The 18,183-nt window shown below is 44.3% G+C and overlaps 1 protein-coding gene across 15 annotated transcripts in view; it reads right to left on the bottom strand.

Annotated features, from left to right (window-relative positions):
- Positions 1–18,183, bottom strand: part of Dlg1 (MAGUK family member discs large 1) — a 376,826-nt gene that overhangs the window by 75,036 nt on the left and 283,607 nt on the right. The window lies entirely within an intron of this gene.

The following is an 18,183-nucleotide window of genomic DNA, read 5'->3' as shown; positions in this document are numbered from 1 at the left end:
GTGCCCACAAAATTAGAACCCCGATGGAAATTGTGTGTATGCTTTCTAGAGAGCTTCATGCTTCAGCAAAGATTCGACTCGATCGACGAATTCCTCAGTAAGTCATGCTGTCATGCGACGATCCAGAACAAGGATCATGCAAGGGCGCAAAGACGAGCTATGTTTGTACCAGAGCTTTGGCATTTTGGATTTAACGCAGGTTTTTCTAGGCTACCATTATAAATGCTTTTTATCCGAAAAATAGTCTGGCTTCTTTTAAACTTCAATTACTCTGAAATTTCAGTTGAAATCTTGCGCACACTTTTTAATATCCATCAAATTGATAGCATAGCTTCGAAGATGTAAAAGGTGGTTCAGTTTCATAATGCTTTAATTAATATAATTAAACTTGATTAATTAAATTGTGTAGTTAAGTGTAACAATGTTTACGTTCGTGTGCTCGAGTTCTCGTATGACGAGACGTCGGAAATATTAATTTTTTAATCCCAGAAAGTTCTCAGCAGCGTGTCTGGCTCGCTTCCCTCTTATACCAATCAAATCACTCTCTATATTAATTTAATGATATTTTTGCTCTGCACCCTCCTATCTCTGGTGATCGAATAAAACGTATCTTCTTAATTGAAAGAACATTTTGTGGTCTTTGGAGGGTCATGCGATCTTTAAATAAAGAGTGAATCCAGTGCCAAAAATGTTCATAACGACCAATTGACATAAACAGAACAAAACACACTTCTAAAGTACTTATTTAGTCTTCACTTTGCACTTACTTTAGTGGGTCAGCTGAGCAAGGGTTAGCAGTCCGAAAACGAGGGATAGTTGATAAATTCCAATAAACTTTAATACAACTGATTCATTTTGGCGCATGTACTCGAGCAGAGAGACGAAGCACGTTTCACTCCGTTATCAGTTTGTCCCCGAACATACAGGCGACACCCCATACGCTCGGATACACTCATTTTTCTCGATTTAATTAATGCGTCTGAACAGTACACCCCTTGACCGAGCAGCCTGCTCGTTGAAGGAAGATTAATTGAACCCAGTGGGTGTCATATCTAATAGAGAAACATAACGAAATGAATCTTCGTCTCGCTGGAACACCTTATCAAGACGCAACGATCCTTTAAAGCAGTTACCTCTGCTTCCTTCGGGTATCGTCGTTGAAATATATCGATCGAGATCCAGCTTCGTTCCAGGTTTTTCCAAGACAATAGCTCCCATTACAAAGTTGTTGCCTTGACGGATGGATCCGTCTCGAATATTTCACTTTGCCACTCGGGAAACGAGCGATCGCAACAATGAAGGGAAGATCTCCATCATTAGGGCGAGGAAAGATAAAACGAGGTTATGGAGCTCGTTATCACCGGGCCATGGTTCTAGCTACTCGACGAGAAATGATCGAGATGAATCACCCACCCCCTTCATCATCGGTTTCCCAAGCACACTCTATTCCCGTTCCGTCATTTTGTCTCTGGTGCTCCGAGGCTAATCGAAATTTATTGGAGCTTGAGTCGTTATAGTGTTACCTCGATACGAGTTCACAGCTCGGGGACAGGACGAATCTGTATCGTGAGCTGGGTACTATTTGATCTTCTAATGTTTTTCGGAAGCTGTATTCTATTTCATCAAATCCTTCGTGCACATGTGCTCTGTCTCTTTCTATAATGCACAAACTATGAATATATTTTTTCTATGGCTCAGTGCACAAAACTGAGAACACATTTTTCCTATCCCGCGAAAGATTGCGCAGCGTGGCGAAGACAGAGACAGACGAATTGTTTGTTTACTCAGCTGCCCGGAAGTTAGTCGCGTGGACGCATTCAATCATTTTTTTGCAGATTCTCACGTTTTTTTCCATGGTCAAATGCTTCGAGACTTCATCCTAAAACGTATAGGTGTTCCCCACCTATATTGTACTGCTGAACAGGACGTGGCAGTGGAGACAATTTTCATTAATTCCTGGTCCTTTTGCACTTCCAGTGCATATTGATTAATACAGTATTACCTAAATATGAGTTCACGCGAAACTTCGCCAGAACAATGGACTAAACATCTACCAGATGTACGTCGTATCGATTACGTATTATCTTCGTTCTCTTCGATGATCCCAGCATCAAACGCTCGTATCCGGGAACTCGATCACAACGATAAATAAGCGCACCGCGAAGTAACAATGGAGCAAAGATAGCGGACAGGTAATTTCCTCCGTATTTCTTACTTTCTGCGTCGAGAACAATGAAAAACGTCTTGCTGCCTCCCCCATCCCGCCACTCTCTCCGTTCTCATCCCGTTCGGACAGGGACGATGAGAAGGCGGGTAAGGCTTCTTCAACCAGAGAATAAGTTCTGAAAATAGATCTAGACGACTTTCGACGGGTCCTAAAGTGGTTGATTTCGAAAAGAATCAAAGAGGCTGGTGGGAGGTTCATTGAACAAGTATGGAGAGAAAATGAAAAGCAGCGTATTTGCTACTTTATGATGAGATATTGATATTTTCATCTCTGTGTGTACCTTTAAATTCTGAAAAAATGATTTTCGGAAAGTCAATTACTGAAGACATATTTTTATCAATATTACATTCTCTGGAGCAGGGGATTCCCACAAGAGAATGAAACTGTTAAAGTGAAAATGTAGAAGTAACCACTTACAACAGTGATTCCAAAAGGAACTCTTGAAAAAAATGTTTCAAAGAGGCTGTAACGTTAAAAAGATAGATCCTTGGGGAAGCAAAGTCGATAACTTGGCCATTTTACGGCGAATATCTCCTCGTTCTTGTTATTCATAGAGCTGCCATGCGAAATATGAATTGACACACTCTAACACGTATACAGTTACCCTTGCACATTCCTCACGGAGGGATGACTTTCCTGGTGGTTCTCTATTCCCAGTAAAAATGCTGAAAACTCGACTATTTATTCCTGTTAAAGTATTTTTGATCAGAATAAAACTTAATCGGAAAAAGCATCCCTACTATCAGTCTAAAAAAAGAACATTCATAAGGGAGGAAGAAGTTCCCTTAAAAAGCTCCTGGTTCAAGCTTCTTTTCGTTCTCAGCGTCGAGAAAAAGGGTGAAGAAAAATGTGTCAGTAAGGGGTAGTGGCAGAAAAGATGGGGCAAGCCTGAATGGCAATTAATTACAAGAGAACCGCTCGCCGGAAGCTCTCGATTCGCGATGCGCGGTGGAATATGAAATTCAATTAGCTTCTACGCGAGCTCATTTTCGGAACGATCTTTCAGAGTACTAGAGCTCTACTAGAGCACTCTTTCTACAGGTTTTCGAAAATTTCTTCTTTTCCTGATTTTCTCGCGCGCTATGTTGTTCCTAAGGAATTATCTTCATTTTAGGGAAGGAAGATATTGTTTGCGTAATTATACCAGCTGTTCGAGATCTCGCGCAAACATCGCGTAATGTCAAGGTACAGTCATTTGGTTTAGTAAGCACTAATTCATATTTTCTTCTTATCGTTTACGTTAATTTACGAGGTTCACTGTTTCTTTCAGGATGTTAATAGAGGGCTTACACGTGTACCGTTGGAAATTATGCTTCTCATTATCTGTTACTCGCACCAACTACGTGCTTCCCTTCCGCACTAGCAGAAAATTAGGTTGGTCCTGGTCCAGAAAAAGTTTCGAAAAAGTTTGTGCTTGCTAGGACGATTCTCTCATTTGGTATTCTTCTAAAGTTATCGTGTTTTACTTAGACGTTCGACATTAATTATCATGCTTTTAGATCAGATCCATCTTATTAAATTGGTTCATTGCTATTATATTTCTAAGAAATTTGTACCTACCTAATATTTTTTAAAACAAGTTTCTTATCTTATTTTCTTCTAATACAAGCTAGACAAATGCTTAGGTACTATCTTCTGCTGCATATATTAAGATAAGCAAAATTAAGAGCTCTAGACTTTTGCGCGCTTGCATGCCAACGGATGCATAAAAACTTGTTTCAAGCTTGAGAACCCATTAAACTTTTTAACACACATAGAACACGCAGTTTGAAGATGAAAATAAAGGCAAACGGAAAAAACTATTGGTCTGATGTTAATATTCTTTATGGGGTGAACGCCTTATGGTGTTAGTGGTCGCTTTCTTAAGAAACGGAATGACTTGGACTCGGTTACATTTACACATTTATGGAATATCGATTTTCCAACCTCTCCAAGAGAGAAAACGGGGTCAAAGTATTCATATATGCCAGATTCATCGGGGGCTTATAGTCGCGCCGAAGTCCTCGAATTGAACTGTGGATTCCTATCGCTTGGCCGAAGACAAAAGAAGCGAGCAGAGGTAATATTATCGCAAATATAACAAAAGGAAAAACGTATACAAAATCCAATTCATTGATCTAAAATTTTATATAAGAGAGCTAAACATTTGTCTGCTGAAATTTTTGAGAGAAGAGCAGGAAACATTGAAATGTTCAGAAAATGTTCTACGAAAAAGATCATAGGGGTGAAATTGGAAAATTTTCTCTCAATAAGAATATCTTAGCTAGCGTAGATAGGTGCAGATAGTCGTGGGATACGCTAGCTGGCGTATTCGAACTTCTGCAAGACGAAGACGATAGCTTCAGAAATGCTCGCTCATCCAAACTCCGAAATCTCGTCTGAAACGTGCGCGAACGCCTCCCTATTTACATAGACCACAACTAAAAGATATGTAAGCAAAATTGCCGAGGGTTTTGCGGGATCCTTTCTTCCTCTGCGTATGTATGCGCGGAGGCGGGCAACTTTAAAACTCGAGAATACCTTGGAGTAGTGGTGGAATAAAATATGATTCATCCCTCGTGCCGGAAAGGGTACGTAGGTAAATCTTTGCTGTAGATTTGAAAAATGTCTGAATATAATTCTTCCATCCTTTCACGGTTCACTTTGTCTCGAAAACTGACGCGTAAATTCTTGCGTAGTTTTTTTTTTTAATTTCTATCACGGATTATGCAAGTTTGGGATCACATTCAGAGATAAAGGGAATAAAAGAATGTTCTGATCTGGAATACAACAAATTCCTTCAAATGATCGCTGAGTCGTGAAGGATTACGATGTTAACAAAGTAGTCAAAGGGGTAGAATTTTTCTGAGGGTACTTCATAAAATTTAATTACGCGTTATTCACCTCCCTGTGGTTTCGCAGCTTCAGTCACTTTTGGTCTTTGATGTACTTTTCAATTTTTTTTTTTTGTGGACTCTCAGGGAACGTTTCAACTTCTAAATCCGATCAAAAGCTTTGCAAATACAGCGCAGCTAGCGCTACTGATTGTGAGGTGTACTGTTTTACAAAGTCACTCGAAAATTTCAGGAACTTTCACACGATTCTAACAATCACCTTCGAGGATTAGACGTTTCACATGATACTCCAACTCTGAATCGATACAGACACAAAATAAATAGAGAAGCAGAAACATCAACACCAGCAGTTTCAGTCTTAGCTAGCATTATCAATGAAAGTTGTAGAGAGTGAAAAAGTAAAGAAAAAATGTTTCATTCTCGCCTATCTGGAATTGCACTGGAATGCCTCCTAATCACGCGACGGAGGTCGTAGATAAAGTGCTCATGGTATTTTATCGGTTCGTCTTTATCGCGACCGTGGGATTCTCCCCGCAATAAACCAGAGGAATCTATCGAGGAAACTTCGAGTTCAAGAATGATCACGATCGTTGTCAATTATCGGCTGTACGTTCTGTGTCTTCGACTAACGGGATAGAAGCTAAATCGATTAAAATCCAGCGAGCCACCAGAGGTAAGCGGCGCCTGTAATTGGATGTTGCTTTCAATCAGCGATACTGGAAACTGTCGATGTTATGTTCTCTTATCCCTTAAAACTTACGAGGTTTTAAAGAGCAAGTTAAAAGAGAAAAAGATGAAACACTGTTTTGAATGTTCAAAGCTGTCAATAGAGAACGAGTTCTTAAGTTTACCAGCTGATAAGATATGTGTAATCGCATTTAATCACGCGAACGTTGCATTTAATAATCTTGCGTGGGAGATAATGATGTAAGCGTCCATTTAATAATTTTGTAATTACGATTACAACACTAGTGATTTTGACGAATATATTTAATAACCCCTGAACCCGTAACTAGTTGAAACAATAAAGATGATCAATAGAAATGTATTTCCATTTCAGTAGATTCGTTAACAAATCAAAGAGAAACAAAATACGCCCCCGAACGGTCCCACTCTATAATTGCCCAGTAGTGAGCCATCATTATTAACTTAAATGCTGATTGAATGAAATAGGAAACCCATCGTATAACCAAACAAAAAAAAGTCGGAGGCAGAGAAATCATAGTTTAATTAATGCCTTTGTAATTAACTTAATACCGCGTAAATTGTAGAAATCAATACATGTAGGTATATGTTCATACTCGTTTGGATCAGATCAATATGCGCTTGAAATAATACAAAGTAAATTCTCGGCATTGTATACACTCGGCGTATAATTTGATTAAGTTAATTTACCATGAGCCCCATTTAATCGTTTGTTCTTTCCACGGAACAGTTTGCCGATCTGCAGAAATTGCGAGTGCCAATGCAAAATAAATTCCTCGTCGAATCGAGCCGACTGTCCAAGAGAATGAAAATAAAAGAGTTTCCAGTTTCTGCTCGTTAACTCGCAATATCGTGACAAAATACCCTGTACCAGACGCATGCTCCTCCCATCACGTAATCGCAGGAATTCCTGGTAAATTCCCGGGGTACGTTCACGGACGAACGCTGACAAATATCCAGTACAGCTGGTGAAAGCGACTCATGGTCTGACAAGCGGGGCCCTGGAGATAAGTCGCTGGTTACAAGCGGATGGCCACGGAACAATGAATACAGAAGGACGGTTAGAAAAGGTCAAAGCCTGGCTGGTATTGGCTTTCGAGGCGGCATCAGCCTGGTCAGTGTCTGTCCGGTGAAATACGTCTGCGAATACGAACGGCCGTTCATTTGTCGGCTGTCCGTGTCCCCCTGTTCCACCCCCTGTTCCACCCTCTAGTCCACCCCTGCGCTGGCCAACCTCTTCCACTTCGCTCCGTTTCCTGCTACACACCCCCTTCGAACTGGCTGCTCTCCATTTCTCAGCCGGTCCAATTTAACGAGAATAGCTGCCATGCACACCTACGGATCCATTCGTACGGATTTACCCCTTGTCGATGGCCCACCATTGCGAACTGCTCAAACTTCCGACCACCTTGATAATCGTCTTCCGAAGGAAGCCAGAGTTTGCCTCAAGTTGCGCCAGAGTCGATACTTAACGAGATAATGGTCGAGGCTTCCCGCTTCTCAATTTCGTAATTGCGAATGAGGAGGTGTATTTGAGTTTTCCCCGCCCGAAGACGATGAGAGAAAGGAAGACCACGAAGAAATAACAAAAAAGGTTTGCGTCGGTCTATTAAGCACCTGGAGTTCAAAGAGCACTCTGACAGAAAATATATTTTCACTGTTCTAGGAAAAATGGTTCGAGCGAACCAGGCTCGGCGATATGTTAACGGTAGAACTAGCAGACTGAAATGGACGATGGAGGTTGCTGGCGAAGTAAGAGGAGAGCTTTCGATGCCAGATAGAAAAGTCCAACAACGGTGGTGGCTTAGTGGCTGCTCCCCTCATCCTGGCCATTACTCAGGACTTAAGACTCGTATTCGCGCTGCCTTGTCCACACGATTTCTGAAAAATAACTTGTCGATATCGAGGAGGAGGTGTGTCAAACATGCTCCACGGCCTTTCTGATAGGATTTCTCGAATTTCGAGCTCCGAAAAGATAAAGGAACTGGATCAAATTGTTCACACAACCCATTTCGTTACTCTGAAGGAAGGAACGAAGTAATTCATAGTTCCTGCGTTGCATGATGCGCGGGAATTAATCCCATAATGCGACTCGAAGAGACAAGAATTAAGCTCAATAGCGAATCGTCGTGAGCAACGCGGAGACAGTGACATAAACCTTCTGGGTACGCGATAAATTGGATCGTTCTCCCTTAGAGACATTGCCTTAGCGTAAAGTGACTTTTTTCCCGTTCTCTTTAGCCCTCTACAACTCTCGAGCGTGTCTGGGAAATGTACGGTCCTGGGAATCCCTCACTTTGGAATACGAGCGCTAACGATGACCTGCCGGCTTGTTGCTGTTTCACGTGGAAAGCAACGGGAATCGTAAATACCACCTTGCTAGGTTGCGACTAAGAATCTTCTACCCCTCATAACTCGATGCCAACTTCTTGTTCCGATAGCGTGAAAAGAGGGGACAACTCGGAAACAGTGACTTCACGCAACATTAACGCGTTAACTTGTCAGTGCCTCTATCGCAGAAATTAAGGATTAAATACTAATTAGGGAAGTCCTGTTGCTCAATGCGAAACAACGACTAAACTGTATCGGGGGAATTAGAAAGGACGCACACAATGGCGTTAAGATTCAAGCAGAATGGTTTACGGAAATTCCTTGTGAACCAATCAGAAAATAAGACATAACGGTGTCACTAGATGCATTATTCATGTCGTCCCTCAGACTCTAACTAAGCGCCATTGAAAATTCCAGGCGATTCGTGAAAACGCACTGTCGACAGTATCGTTTCTTCGAGTGCCTACTGCGAGCACCTCGTTACCGTAAGCAAGCAGTACATTGAGTAACAACTTCCTACGAACTTTCCTCAGAAAACAATTCGTGTAAACAATTACGCTGAAATCTGAGAGATAGAGAAGAATCTAAGCAGTACGGTACAACCCGAGTTCATTGCATGGCCTCATAAAAAATTCATTGCTACTCGAATCTCGCGATACGATCTGATGCTAGAGGCATGAACATATTCAAAATGCACTGCCACCGACAGGTATGCGTTCTGAAAAAGAACTTAGGCGATCACAGATTAAGGTGTATGTAGGGTCTCGAGAGGGAGTCTCTCGCGAGGGTGCAAAAGACAAAGGCAGGGGTGGCGATAGGTGGAAGCGGGACGAGAAAGGAAATAAGAGGGATATCGTGGTGTCTGGCATGAAACGTGTGGAGCCGGCAGCCTGTCGTGAAACACTCCATTCAATGGCGCTTGGCCCAAGGTTTGGAGGCGGGTGGAAGGACGTTCTTAGGGTACGGCCGAAGCGTGTGCAAGTTATACGACTCAACATTCGGAGCATAGCTCGCCGAGGTTTGCGGGCCAACCTCCACTTCTAACCACCTTTGGGGCCTCGACCCAGGGAGGTCTGCGTTTGACGGGAATAAGAGTGCCGTCAAATTCAGTGGTTCTCAGCCGGAGTTGATGTAACCTTTTAGAACGTTGAGTGATACAGGTACTTAGGTACACACGACCTTTTCTTTTATAGTAAATCTTACTTTCAAGGCATTCACCAATTCATCTGTTAATGGACTAGAATTAACAGGCGTATAAGTTGATGGTTAACTAATAGCACCCAAGAGAAGAAACCTAACTCATCAGTAGATGAATTCGCTACGTATTCCACTCACGCAACCTGCACTGTAACAGAATATAGAATGCAACTGCGAGGTAAGAGGTAGCAATGTTCAGAAAACAGAAAAACTGAATCTCATTTTCGTAAATGCCAATTAGGCGAATCAGAAGGACAGATCCACGAACCGCTCTATCATTACTAACAATCTATCATGACAGTCAATCCGCTGATGAAGAGCCTGAGTTTGCAGGAACACAGCGCGCTGTGTCAGCGTGAGCACAGCTGTTGGAAGACGATGTTTTCTTTCGAATTCGCCACGACAACGTGACCAATCCTTCGAGCGTTTCCTGGGACGTTTTCGAACCGTAGTTCCTGTCAAACTACGATTCGGTTGCTCTTCAGAAACTTGTGCAGTCTCACTTCACAGCAATGGCTTCTGACTGGAAGTACAGATCGCGTATTTTCGCACCAAGGTCGTGCAGATATGCAATCACAAGCGTGCACGTGCACATAGAATCTGCTACTATCGTAGACACACGCACGCAGGAAGGCTTACATAACAGCATCGCAATCTCTCGCGTTGCAACGCGCGTTCTAGCGACACAGAAACGAGGAAATGCACGCGCGAAGACTTCATACGCTGCTGGAACCACTTCGATCTTCGATTGTCTGTTAATCCATGTCAATTATCACTGGCCCTGTTTTTCGCTATGTCGTAACAAGCGACGCCTGCTAACCATATGCGCGACAAAGCGTGTCAACTGGGTCAGGATAACCTTGGGCACGCGTTATCGAAGCGTCGCGACGTAACTGAATTGAATATCTGGTAAGTACGCACCGTCGTCATTTCAATTATTGATGCTAGACTTTGCCATTGTTTGTCGAATATTCTATGCGAAAATCAACAGACATAATTATTCTTTTCTCACGAAAATAGCCAAGCTGAAGGCGTTAATCGTGAAAACACAGAGGAGCATGACTCACTCAATTAACAAACACGTAGATCTAAACACAAGCCCTACTCTGACCGCTCGTTTCCTCCGAAATTCCCCACAACGTAGGTTCAGCGTATTCTGGCTGGTAAACCGCGTGTAGGAAGTTGACGCCAAGCCACCGATGACCAGGGTTGACTTAGGACTCTGTGAAGCGGCTTGGACGTGTCGAAATCAGGTGCCAATGTAAACTGCACGTTTAAGCCGGTCGATAAAGCTTACCAACGCGCCGCTGATTCCACGGGAAGGAAAACAAACATCGGCTGCATGGGATTTTAATCGAAATTGCCCGTTTTCCAAAGGGAAATTTATGGAGGTTGCAGAAGATTCATAGACTCCATAGAGTACCGTGAATCTCCGTGGGAAAATTCGCGGAAAATGCAAGAACGTCAATCGAATAATATTGAACCGAGATTCATTTTCACTCTGCCAGCAAAAGCTACTGTGTACAACCTTAAAAATGCAATAGCACTGTTTATGTTTCCCCTTCCCTTTATTAAATGTTTCCAAGGCTTCTCGGAGTTATTCCACGTCCCTTTATCGTATGAAACGTTCGAGGAATAGAGGAGAAAAATGGTCGAATGGTTTTCAACAGCATTTTCTCACACTTCCCTAGCTTCGCAACGTTCTCTCTTTTTCCTCGAGTCGAATGCCTTTTCACTTTCATTCTTCTATTTTCTTGCCACTGTTTCTCTTCTACCTGTAGAAAGCACAGCGATTTGTTTTCCACCGTGAAAAGGGTAGATACGGTCGACAAACGAAGTTGAAGAGAATGGTCGTGTTTTGAGAAAACGATTTTCGTCGAACAATGATGATACTGTTTGAATCTTGGACAGGAGGTTCCGCTTAGAAGTTAATAAAGAAGATTATAAGGATTATAAATAATGGAAATAACATTTCGGAATATTGCCGCGAAATTCAGTTCATTTAACTTATTTGACAAAATGGTCTGGAGCCAAGGGAGCTTTGAGTGGGCAATAAAAACGAAAGCTCTTGCAATCCATTTCACTCAGGCGAGATGCGATATTATTCCGCAAACTAGTCGGTGTATCGTTTAGTTTCCTCTTTTTACGCCGCTGCACAGCGGAAGATCTATGCGGCTGCATAAATGCATCACGCAGAAAGAAACGCTTAATACGCTGCTCTAAGATCCACTAAGATCCATTTATCCACGGTTGCCTCGTCCGCTTTTTATTCGAAAGCTTTACGTATTATTTGTGAACGACACTCGCTCAAGATTAATGTCGCATTTGTTACGCTAGTAACACGCATTAATTCTACGCGCTGCAATTGCAGCTGCAATCGTAATTACCTTTCAGCGTTATGAAATCTAATTCACTTCACTGAGTTTCCTTGTAAACATTACGCATTGGCACAGATACGCAATGTTTTCCTGCATCCATTCATTCAATAAATAACAAATAAAACGAGAGTTTTTTCTGAAATATGAATCTAAGAACCTGAAGAACGAAGAACCTGAAGCGTCACCGCCTCCCTATAAGCGTCTTTCTAGCCTTTTTTCGACGACTTCCTACGCCAAAATGCTTTCGAATAGGAGGCGAGAATTGTGGGCGAATGGCCACAAAGCCATCGTGACGCGATCAGAAAAACCTTCTGAAATAGAATAGTCAGTGGGACGTGTCGCTAGAAATTGGTGACACCGCGTATCGAGAAGTGACTCACCGTGTCTAGATTGAACAGGCTCGACACCTTCTTCAGGAACCCGTCCTGCGACTTCTTCTTTCGCCTGGTGGTCATCCTCCTCTCTTCGAACCCCGACTCGTTGCTCGATGTAAATTAATCCAATTAATCCGGACGCTCAGATAGCACCGAGCCACATACTTTTCTCACGAAACTCGCGGGAACCGCACTTCACCGGGAGAAAGAAACAGAGACACATTTCACGTTAAAAATCGATTATCGCGGGCCTGGCGATATTCGCGCGGAAGGAATCGTGACGGTTATAAAACATATCGCGTACCTTTCACGCTCTTCAACCACTGGTTCTATTATTAAAACAATCAACCGCGAGCAGGCTTGCTCGAAAAGGATTTAAATTTCGAATCTCCCTTACGCCTACGCGCTCCAACCGTTCGAAGGATCTCAGGTCGGACTTGCGGATCGTGAACAGAAATAGATAACGGTGTAGTTAAGAACGATTAACTGTCGACGATACCACTGTCCTGTCTACTCTAGAGGTTTCGCGCGAGTTTAACGTAGAGTTGCAACGTGAAAGTGGCGTGGCCGGCTGAAAAGTCAATCTAAAGGAAACACGAAACCCGTTGCATAGGCTGGTAATTTGATACGCGTCAAATGCACCATAGATTCAGCGTCGCGATTACGGTGACACGGAGCCGTATTATGCTCTCCCCGCGGGACGTCCTATTTTCCTACGAGCCCTCGTACGCGCCGCGTTCGGATCTCACGCGAGTGCACTGTAATTGATAAAACCCAGGGACGGGTCTCTCGGCCCGGCCTACTTACCTCGGTTAACCCGAATCGCTCGGCGAAGAGAAATACATTATTTCCCCGTGGCTCGACCATCACGTGCTGTCACTCCGCGATTATGTAACGCGTCATCGGTAGTCTCGATAAGTTGTCCCGAACGAGCACGTGAGGTGTGTAAACTTACGAAACGCTTTTGTTCGGATAAACGAAGCGGAAACACAGGTGATGCAACGCGTTCTGCGCTAAATGTTTCAAAGAAATCGTAACCTCTTCAGGGACGAATTTATCGTGAAATAAATCCAGCACGCAGTCGGATAACTAATTCTCTTTCGATTAAATAGCCATTCTGAGGCCTACTTTAATTGTATTCGACGTTAAAGCGCGGCATACATTTCGACATCGATGGAAATCGATTCCAGCCGACCACGGGAACGATTTCGCCGGGGAGTCGCGGGTTCTCGAAGTTGCGAGAGTCACGCTATCGGCGTAAACCGAAAAGCAAAGTACGAGCAAAGGTTAGTAGATGCTCCCGTAAAGAGAATGCACTCGCCTGCTCGACCGGTGAACTGTACGCCCTGGGCGATCGATCAGTGAAAGTACCGAGACACAAAGTGGCACACGAGCTTCGTTCGACTCGATATCCATTGATGTATACACAGGGTGTTTCAAATAGAACCGTATAAATCCGACTGATTAATAGAATCCAGGAAAGAAACTTATTTCATTGAGGCTACATAAATGGGAGCTCATGAATAAACCAAACCTGTAACCATACAAATTCTTCATTCCATTAATATAGTGTTCATTAAGTTACTTATATGATGATTCATAAAAAGAGATTAGAAAGCTATTATTCATGTTTACACGCCCAAACAATAAATGTTACAAGATTTTGATCTCGATCCAAGGTCTATTAATCAGCTAAGATCGTGTTTCTACTCAACATTTCCATCGAGAGGAGAAATAAAAAATGAGATCACCTTGATAGCTTGAATAAAGGAAGCAGTACACATGCAAGGAATTGTGAAATTCTTTCGAAACTGCATCCTCTGCTGCGAGGTTGCATCAGAAGAAACTTAGGTGGGCCACCCTGTATACACCTGCACGCGTATTTTTCCAAAGACGGAGCATAAAGCAACAGCACGCTCCCACGAAAACCGCGTGTACACGGTTCCCTCCTTACGGTCGCGCTTGCGCCGTACGCGTGTGCGTGGCGTGTACACACAGGGCAAGCACGTTTATATCGTAAACAGGTTGTCGGTCCGTCTCACTCTAGTGCCCGCGAAGCGTACTCCTGTGCAGTGTACCGCGACGAATGACGACGCGGATAAGGAAACTCATGATCGCGAGGCTTCGATTTCCACGTGGACGTACACACGTACACACCTACTGCGTACGCTTATCTCCCCCACCGCGTTCCCTCCTCAAACCCTATCGGAAACTTCGAATTTCGCAGCAGTACTCCGCTCATTCAGATAACGAGCTAAACTATTAGGTAGCAGGCACCAAACTATACTATTATATCTGGTGTCCTTCGCTCCTCTATTCCCGATACGCCACGTAACGACTCCGAACGTTACTCCACGTCTGATTTCTGCTCCGAAACGCTTCACTTCCACATATTTATTCTATCTACCGACGCAGGAGAAAATCGATCCTTATCGACTTTCCATTTCCCGATTGCCACGTGTTCCTTCCGCGCGTCCCGCCAAAAAACGAAGAACCGTACGTCCGTTTACCTGTTGACGAGGAGGATCACTGGAGTCGCGCGGCGCGCATTTAGGCAACTGGCAGACACATTCGCGTCCCCACCGACACACTGACAAACTCCCCCTGTTATCCGGGTTTGGTCGAAAATCAGCGCGTATCGGGCCGCCCCTGCACGCACGATTCTCGCATTCCACAGGAGACAGACGCGGACGCGCACTCACTCGCACGGCAGAGGAACAGGTTGCTCCTCTATCGGCCGTCCCGCTCCGCGACCAATTTCTGACCGCCAATCGGGCCACAGAAATTTTCTGGAGGCCTGGAGGCAACGCGCGCCGACACGGAAGAGAAACAAAGGACGAGCGCGACTGTCAATACGTACGCGACAGTTTCTCGGCCAAACGAACTACACTTTCCCGTACATCTGCCTCTGCTTCCACTCCGATCCCCTATTTGCGGTATCGTCCATCCGTGCCACTCGTACCGAGTAGACGCACCGGGTCGCGCACGATCACAGAGGTTAGAATCCACAGGCAGCGGCGTTCGTCGAGCCACGAATGCCAGAGGCCCCGACGTTTCGCGGACGAACTGGTTTCCGCGACAAGTTCGCACGGGTCGCGTGACACGGTTACACGGCACTGCTGTAACGCCGATTAAAATCACCGACGCACCGGTTGGGAGGTTAGGTCGCCACGGACGCCTTCCTCCTCCACCTCTCTGCCGCTTTCTCTCTCTCTCGCGCTCCCCTCGGTCACGATCGTGTGTTCGCTCGAGGAACGTATTTCCCGCCACGCGATACGCACTGCTTGCACATCGATACCGATCGAATCCGCCGCGGGGCCAGGAAACGAATAGAAGGCCGAAAATAATTCGCAGCGTACGCGGGCAGAGGTGAAACGTCAAGAGCCCTCTTACGCTTTACGGAGCTGGCCGTGGTCGGGCCTCTTGCCTGCTGACGTCATCGCCGGCATGAACTTCGCTGCACGCACAGAGAGCGCCGAGCCGAGCCGAGCCGGATCTGCACGAACCTGCACGATCGTCCTCGCGAGAACGGCGCTGGGCGTTATCCGAAGAAACTTTTCTTCCGAGTCTTGCGAGACTTCGACAGAACGAGCTCTTTCGCTACTATTCTTCTCACTCAATCGTCGTAGTTCCTTTTTAAATTTCAAATTTCAAAAGATTCGAAAACGAAGTCAGTTGGGATTTCATTTAAAAAATTCTATCCCATTGTTTTTACTCAAACTTAAAAGTATCATTTATGAGATCACATTCTTACTCCGACACTCGCTTTTGAAACGAGCACATGATTTTCGTTTGCAAATTGCCGAGATTTATTTTCGTTTAATGGCCCGTCGGTTATTATTTCGAGCTCGCGACACCGTAACTTTGTTCCCCGTTATTTCGAAGAAAAAGTGACCAACTCTGCACGAAAGTACTCGCGTTCTCTGCCCGCGTGCCTCTTCGTTCGCTCTCTCGCTCGTTCCTACATTTTCCTTCGCAAGCTACGCCGACATACTAACCGTGCCGAAGACGTTCGTTCGTTCGACGATGCCAGTTTCGTGCCAGGCTGATCACAAGAGGTCGCGCGGCTGTTTTGTGGTCGGAGGGAAGAGATAGATGTAAAGATACCGCCTCGGGCCGAGCCATAATGATGGACAGTTTACGCGAATTTCAGCTGCTACCTGTGCATTACTCCATTCGACCGTGCTTCTATTTATCGTCAAGTCGATGAACTATGTTTCATCAAAGCGACACGAATATTCGTAAGCTGAAATTATATTTTTGGAATAAGTTAGCTATTCGATACTGTTTCTTAATCAGGTAGACCTCCTGAATGATTTAAGACAAGTTAACTCGTTCTGCCTATAACAAGTGCTCCTTCCTAATACAGAAGTGCAATTATTAAGTTTTGCAGCGAGTTAACCTGTCTTCCCCAATTCACGGCCTACGATGGATAAAGTAAATCTTTTCAAAGTATTCGTAGTTGCAAAATACCTAAGGCTCGTTCAGAGTTATTGCAAAACGTCAGAGGAAAGCCGATTGTTTCTTGCCGCTCGTTTCGGTAGCGAGAACGCAAGTACGTCCACGTTCGCGGAAATACTCCTTTCCCTTTTAACGAAGTCCCGCAATGGGCAAAAATTTCTATGGCGGTCGTTGCGCATGCGCACCGCCCGGCGGAATTCAAGCGTAGCCTCTTGCCGCGAGAAATCCACGGATTCAAACTTGCCTTTGAAGGACACGTGGCACGAATCGGGAAACTCGTTTCAATCGAATCTGAAAAGGAAGGAAAAAAAACGTGTGGCGCGCGTCTCGAATCGAGGAATTCCTTTCTGACAAAAACAGTCTCGCGCGGAACGGGATCCCCCAGATTCTTTCAACTCCATTTCACGGATCTCGCGCGCAAAAAAAGAGAAACAAAATCCTCGCGATTCGGACGAATGTTTAGCAGCCACGTTGTAGCTTGCGGAAGAAACGAGCTTTTTTCGCTGTAACTCAGCATTCAAATCCGACGAGGCAAGATAAGATGCGCCTGTGTACAGGCGCGCCACGATTTTGCTTCAGTGCTACCCTTTTTTTAGCGAGACTTAGTGGTCGCAAAAAAGTCGGAAGCGTGTTCGTTGAGCTCTTTTTCCAACGAAAGCGACCGCTTCAACCCCTCCCTCTAGTCGCTCTCGAAAAATAAATACGCTTAAAGTCGAAAGCGGTCAGCGCATTCATGACGTCGTCTCCTCCCCGAAATGCTCCAGGCCATATGACCTGGAAACTTAAACGAAACCTTTAGAATTTCCGAGGGAGGCAATTCCGCAGTCGGTGCATTTCACGTGCACGGAGTAACGTTCATTGAACAATGGCACTGTTTAATGCTGTCTGGCTAGGAGCAATTTGCATTTCTCTAACGGGTTTCCCTCCAGTTTCGCGGCTTGAAATCACGTCGATGCATCGTCGAAGCCCGCCTCAACGTTTGTGCAACACTTCTCCTTTGTGCGGCCCTTTGAGCCGATTTCTGTCCAAATTTCCCTATTCCAATGGGAAATTGCGCGGAGTGGCTGGAACTCGATATTCTCGAAAACTGGTCCGATCGAAAATTGCCGATTGGCGAATCACAGAAGTGCTTTCGTTGCTTTTCCGCCCTCTTCCTTATCCCTTCCCACGGGACCAATGAAATTTCGACTGGATCGATCGGTTCAATTGAATGGAACTGAACAATTTATTCTACTGTGCGCGAAATTTAAAGATTATGGGATATTTAATAGAGTATGGTATTTTCTTCAATATTAACAATAAGTTCGATTGTTTCTGAAACACTTCAAACAGAATTTAATGAATCGTTCTAGTGTAAAACAGGAATCGGAGCTGTAAGTGACACCTATGTGTTACTGTGCACGCGACGAGAACTCCGTCGATAAACCACTTGTCGTTTGCAATACAATACCTTTCTATCTCTCGCAATAAATAATTGCAAGTTCACGATTAAATAACTGAGTAATCGAAGGTTCCACTTCACTTCATAAATAAACGCTAATTAATTTCTTAATGGCCAACAGATCTAAAGCCACGAACTCGTTGTCTTGGGAACCATTCATGGGAGAAAAAAGGAAGAGGATGCGTGAACAGAAAAGAATAATAGCCAACGCAAAACAATTGGTATCGTTTTTTAT

The sequence above is a fragment of the Calliopsis andreniformis genome, chromosome 1 (genome assembly GCF_051401765.1).
Source record: "Calliopsis andreniformis isolate RMS-2024a chromosome 1, iyCalAndr_principal, whole genome shotgun sequence".
Classification (NCBI taxonomy): Eukaryota; Metazoa; Arthropoda; class Insecta; order Hymenoptera; family Andrenidae; genus Calliopsis; species Calliopsis andreniformis.
The sequence above is the reverse complement of the archived record's forward strand: the minus strand, read 5'-3'. Positions and strand labels throughout refer to the sequence as shown.